Source organism: Pleurodeles waltl, chromosome 3_1 (assembly GCF_031143425.1).
Source record: "Pleurodeles waltl isolate 20211129_DDA chromosome 3_1, aPleWal1.hap1.20221129, whole genome shotgun sequence".
Lineage (NCBI taxonomy): Eukaryota > Metazoa > Chordata > Amphibia > Caudata > Salamandridae > Pleurodeles > Pleurodeles waltl.
The window spans coordinates 1,988,108,817-1,988,115,574 of NC_090440.1; the positions used below are offsets into that span (position 1 = coordinate 1,988,108,817).

The 6,758-nt window shown below is 43.9% G+C and overlaps 1 non-coding gene across 1 annotated transcript; it reads right to left on the bottom strand.

The window, feature by feature from the left end:
• Positions 1–4,121: 4,121 nt before the first annotated feature.
• On the bottom strand, positions 4,122–4,339 carry LOC138286157 (small nucleolar RNA U3). The gene has a single exon (XR_011201849.1). It is a non-coding gene; the product is annotated as a small nucleolar RNA U3 (small nucleolar RNA).
• Between the last annotated feature and the right edge of the window lie 2,419 nt (positions 4,340–6,758).

Below are 6,758 nucleotides of genomic sequence, written 5' to 3' on the forward strand. Positions count from 1 at the left end.
GCCTGAACCACTTCCAGCTCACACAGACAGAAAAAGTGGAAACCCTTCTTACCTACAGTAAGCACCTGTTGGGCATCAAGTCAAAAAACATATAAATATATAGATAAGACCACAAAATAGCATTCAGCAGATGCGCGTGCATTTCTGTGCAAGAAAGAGTTCTCCCTAGAACTCGGGTGACACAATGCTTTAAAAATTTGCATATCAGAAATCAGCCACCAATCAAATTCAGCCTGCCTTTTCCCGGCCCTGTCTCACACACAGACACACACACACACACAGGTTACCTGTTGGCTGCTCCTGAAACAGACAGAGGACTACAGTATGAAAGTTAAAGTTCAAACAGGTAAAGAAACGGCAGCCATACTTTCCTTTCCTGCTCTCGTTTACCGCAACAAACACATTTTAACTTGTTTAAAAAGTAAGAGAAACAGTTGGTAAACTCACAAAAAAGACAGTCTACCGTTACTTCCAGAGCTTTCGGCACTGCACTAAATGACAATTATTACCATTTCAAGATGGCTACGCATTATCAGACTGCACGAAGTGGGTGAATTTTACTGGAGATCGGACAGAATCACCAGAGCGCTTACTCTGTTCAAGTAAAGCAGCACACACTTGCCCTCTGAGTTCACATCATACTGTGCTGAAAGTGTAGGTGGTGAAAACACTGGGAATTATTCTTGTTCACAGCCTTCATTTTGAAGCTCAAGCCAAGACATGGATTTCTCTGGTAGTGTCATCCTCAGATATCTTGGTGAGATGTTCAACTTCCTGACGCAAATCGATTTACATGTTAAGAGGCAGAGCATTAATTAGCACTCATTTGGACTACTGCAATGCCTTACACAAGGGAAAATGGGGAAAACTTGAAACAAAACGGCAGGTTCCACAGGATTTTGCAGGAAGACAGTTTTCAATCAGAATATTTGGTTCAGATTATGACCTTTCAATGTGCCGAAAGCGTGATACTGATTGCTAGTGAATGAGAAACGACCTGGTAGGTTTGCAAGTATGGAAACAAAAGGTGTAGCAAGCAACCTACCTTTACATTTTGAAAAGTTGCACCACAGATCAAATGTATGGCAATGTCTTCAATCAGTCTCCCCAAACAAAGTAACTCTCCCCCAGTTCACGTGTAAGACCCTTACAAGGCGATGGCATTCCGCAGGAACCACGGGTTACAACGGAACCTACCACTTTCAGATGAGCTCTGAATACCTGGACATCAAAGAAAGCCTTCACATCAGCAACACCTTGTCCTACCAGCCGCTTTGAACATATGCAGCTTTTCCAGGCCCCATGACTTTTAGGCATCTCTGTATTATAGAAGTATCCAAAACACGGTTTATTTTTCTTGTACAGAAGATTCCGTTCACCGGGGAGTGAATCCTTGTCGGGACAATTTTGATCCTAGTATTCTTCAGAATAGGAACCGAACATTTCAGTGAATGTATCCGTCATCCAGCCCTTCCTCAAATGAAGAAAGGAACAGCCATCAACAAAAGACAGTTGTTTCATAAATACAACTCTGCCCTTCCTTTCCAGATCAGGGCTTTTCTGCAACAACTCTCTGACACTTACAAACACTGGGGCAGATTTACGACATTTTGGCGCAGGGCAGCACAGCAAGTCACATTGCTGTGCCCTGTGTCAAAGAAAACGGGCAATAATGTGTTATATGTATGCAATACTGTCCTTTTCCACTGCGCTGGAGCCATTTTGACTGCCTAGAGCCAGCGCCGGCAACCTTGCACCATGGTGCAAGGTTGTCTGCGTTGTAGGCAAAATTGTTTTTGTGAAGGAAGAGGCACCTTCCTACACAAAAACAATCTTGGGAGGCTTTTCCCTTTTCCTATGCGTGCTGCAAAACGCAGCACACATAGAAAGGGGAAACAACAAAGAGAAATAAAGATATTTCTCCTCACTGACCCTCCCCTGGGGAGGGGTAAGGTGTTGGTGCATTCCCAGATTTACATGGCTCTGTAAATTTGGGGATGCGTCTAACAACATGGGTGTTGCGTTGGAACACACACTGCAAAGCCCTTGGATCGCCTCCCTAATGCAGAGTAAGCCAGCGCACCGCTTTACAATGCCTTGCCTTAATCACTATCTACGGGACTATTCAAAGCCACGCCAAGTGGCTTTGCGTGATCTCCTAGATATGGTTAAAAGGTCTGACCGCTGTTGCGTCACTAGAAGTCACGCAACTGCAGTGCAAGCCTCTCTTAAATATGCCCCACTAGTTCCAGTTTCTTTCTTCAGAAACTTTTTATAACGCTATGCCACTCTGTTCCAGTGGCACAGGAAGATGTCACAACAGCATTTTTGCTGCCATCTGGCTTAGCTCTCAGATGGTAAGTGATACAGACTTTAAAAACTGCTGCTGTGGTCTATGCCGCTAACTAAAGTATTGCTTCAGCACGACAGGCTCAAGTTGAAGGCGAAAAACAGTCCACATCCCCTCTTCCAGCAGGCTAGAGGGTACCACAATTTAGTCTTACTTTGTTTTTTGTTTTTATATTTACTTATCTATTTATTTCATTATTTTAAAAAAGGACATTGCTGGGAAGGCAGTCGGGCTACGCTCCTGGCTCCTATAAAGCCAAGATTAGGCAAAGTTTTGAAGCACTCAACTGGCCTGCCGCCAGAGCGGAACCTTCTCCAATTCACGCTCTGCCGCCAACCCACCCACCTCGTTTCCCCGGCATTGGGGCATGTTTGAACTCCAAAATGGCGGCCTCCGGGGTTCCACACATTGCAGCTTTACCATTTTCAAGGTACAGGGATTATTCTACTGTTTAAAAGCTGCTGGCATTCCGATTTTCTTCATGAGGCTATCAATCTTGCAGTGTTCTAATATAGCATACGAGAACATTATTAGGGGCCCAAAGGGATCATTAAACGTCTTCTGTTGAGAGTTATTGACAAAAGCGAGGGGACAGGGCATTTAACTAATGTGACAGCAGAGGAACGACGCCTATGCTGACAGCTCAACATTTCGTTCAATGAGGTAAGAATGCTTTAAATTAAACAGGAAAGCCAAAAAAACGACATTTGCTAGAATATTAGACCAGATGGCTTATTCCAACCATTATTTGATTGTTGCAACTTCACTGTCCCCAATGAATCTTAAAAAATTCCAATGTCCTAAGACATCTAGCCCTTGATGTACTAGAGGTTGTGCGAGCGTTCCTGGGAAGCTGAATGATTTTCTGCTGCGCCTACAGGCTTTTATGGTAAGTAATCAGATGCAATCCTTTACGCTTACGTTACTTTGTGCTATGCGAGTCCCCGTGCAACACCTTAGCAAATGCCCAAGACGGCGTTCTTTGTCCTCATCGGTCTAAGATCCTCAACAGCCTTATACATTTTAGGACCTGTGACCAGGGTGTTACTCTTGGTTTTAGTCTAAAAAGACTAACTAGCATTAGAAAGCCCCTTTTTCCCACGTCAATTCGACAGGGCGATAAGCCACTGAGCGGCACTAATTGTGTGGAAGATGTCTAAACTCTAAAAATAGATCAAACATAGAGGCCCAGATTTATGAAACGCTTGCGTTATCACAGCGTAAGGCAACACCAGGGCATCAGTGAGGTTTACTAAACCACGCAAGGCCACCTTGCGTGGCATTGCATGTCTTAATAAATCTAGAGTAACCCATGGCAGCGCAAGTCGCTGCCTTGCGTTACTGTTTGCCGGGAAGGCGTTCCATGGGTAGGGAGTGGGTGATCTTAGGCATCCACCCATGCTCTTTCATGCATTCCCAGATTTACTAAGAGTAGTAAACCTGGGAACGCGTACGCCTTCCCAACTGAGGAGCAACAAGGAGAAATATCTTTGTTTCTCTACGTTTTATCCTCAAGTTGTCCTGCTGAGTTGCGTAAAAGGTGAGTAAATCTTCCCCTTCCCCGGGTCCATTTGAAAAGACCCTCTTTACTTAAATGTACCAAATTACGATTAGAAAGACCGTTTGAAAAGCTCAGTTTATAAAAGAAAGCCCCCAAAAAGCTCAAAAGAGGTGATTGCAAATACAAGTCAAGTGAGAATCTGGCAACCATCAAATATCCAAGAAAAGAAGTTTAAAATGCTGTACTCTCTTAAACTGAAACAAGAAGCTAACCACTCAGTTTGTGTTTCCTTCCTCCAGTTCTTCGTAAAAGAAGAGAGGAACGTTCATCAATAGCAGACAGCAGCTGCACAAATGTAACACTGTCCACTGGCTTCGCGCTCAGAAGAAAACACTACAACTCTTCCTCGTGGTTAGCGAAGACCAGACACTTTCGAACACATTTCCTCAGTTAAAAACTATAGAAATGATCCCTGAAAGTATAGTCTTGCCTGAACCACTTCCAGCTCACACAGGCAGAAAAAGTGGAAACCCTTCTTACCTACAGTAAGCACCTGTTGGGCATCAAGTCAAAAAACATATAAATATATAGATAAGACCACAAAATAGCATTCAGCAGATGCGCGTGCATTTCTGTGCAAGAAAGAGTTCTCCCTAGAACTCGGGTGACACAATGCTTTAAAAATTTGCATATCAGAAATCAGCCACCAATCAAATTCAGCCTGCCTTTTCCCGGCCCTGTCTCACACACAGACACACACACACACACAGGTTACCTGTTGGCTGCTCCTGAAACAGACAGAGGACTACAGTATGAAAGTTAAAGTTCAAACAGGTAAAGAAACGGCAGCCATACTTTCCTTTCCTGCTCTCGTTTACCGCAACAAACACATTTTAACTTGTTTAAAAAGTAAGAGAAACAGTTGGTAAACTCACAAAAAAGACAGTCTACCGTTACTTCCAGAGCTTTCGGCACTGCACTAAATGACAATTATTACCATTTCAAGATGGCTACGCATTATCAGACTGCACGAAGTGGGTGAATTTTACTGGAGATCGGACAGAATCACCAGAGCGCTTACTCTGTTCAAGTAAAGCAGCACACACTTGCCCTCTGAGTTCACATCATACTGTGCTGAAAGTGTAGGTGGTGAAAACACTGGGAATTATTCTTGTTCACAGCCTTCATTTTGAAGCTCAAGCCAAGACATGGATTTCTCTGGTAGTTTCATCCTCAGATATCTTGGTGAGATGTTCAACTTCCTGACGCAAATCGATTTACATGTTAAGAGGCAGAGCATTAATTAGCACTCATTTGGACTACTGCAATGCCTTACACAAGGGAAAATGGGGAAAACTTGAAACAAAACGGCAGGTTCCACAGGATTTTGCAGGAAGACAGTTTTCAATCAGAATATTTGGTTCAGATTATGACCTTTCAATGTGCCGAAAGCGTGATACTGATTGCTAGTGAATGAGAAACGACCTGGTAGGTTTGCAAGTATGGAAACAAAAGGTGTAGCAAGCAACCTACCTTTACATTTTGAAAAGTTGCACCACAGATCAAATGTATGGCAATGTCTTCAATCAGTCTCCCCAAACAAAGTAACTCTCCCCCAGTTCACGTGTAAGACCCTTACAAGGCGATGGCATTCCGCAGGAACCACGGGTTACAACGGAACCTACCACTTTCAGATGAGCTCTGAATACCTGACATCAAAGAAAGCCTTCACATCAGCAACACCTTGTCCTACCAGCCGCTTTGAACATATGCAGCTTTTCCAGGCCCCATGACTTTTAGGCATCTCTGTATTATAGAAGTATCCAAAACACGGTTTATTTTTCTTGTACAGAAGATTCCGTTCACCGGGGAGTGAATCCTTGTCGGGACAATTTTGATCCTAGTATTCTTCAGAATAGGAACCGAACATTTCAGTGAATGTATCCGTCATCCAGCCCTTCCTCAAATGAAGAAAGGAACAGCCATCAACAAAAGACAGTTGTTTCATAAATACAACTCTGCCCTTCCTTTCCAGATCAGGGCTTTTCTGCAACAACTCTCTGACACTTACAAACACTGGGGCAGATTTACGATATTTGGCGCAGGGCAGCACAGCAAGTCACATTGCTGTGCCCTGTGTCAAAGAAAACGGGCAATAATGTGTTATATGTATGCAATACTGTCCTTTTCCACTGCGCTGGAGCCATTTTGACTGCCTAGAGCCAGCGCCGGCAACCTTGCACCATGGTGCAAGGTTGTCTGCGTTGTAGGCAAAATTGTTTTTGTGAAGGAAGAGGCACCTTCCTACACAAAAACAATCTTGGGAGGCTTTTCCCTTTTCCTATGCGTGCTGCAAAACGCAGCACACATAGAAAGGGGAAACAACAAAGAGAAATAAAGATATTTCTCCTCACTGACCCTCCCCTGGGGAGGGGTAAGGTGTTGGTGCATTCCCAGATTTACATGGCTCTGTAAATTTGGGGATGCGTCTAACAATATGGGTGTTGCGTTGGAACACACACTGCAAAGCCCTTGGATCGCCTCCCTAATGCAGAGTAAGCCAGCGCACCGCTTTACAATGCCTTGCCTTAATCACTATCTACGGGACTATTCAAAGCCACGCCAAGTGGCTTTGCGTGATCTCCTAGATATGGTTAAAAGGTCTGACCGCTGTTGCGTCACTAGAAGTCACGCAACTGCAGTGCAAGCCTCTCTTAAATATGCCCCACTAGTTCCAGTTTCTTTCTTCAGAAACTTTTTATAACGCTATGCCACTCTGTTCCAGTGGCACAGGAAGATGTCACAACAGCATTTTTGCTGCCATCTGGCTTAGCTCTCAGATGGTAAGTGATACAGACTTTAAAAACTGCTGCTGTGGTCTATGCCGCTAACTAAAGTATTGCTTCA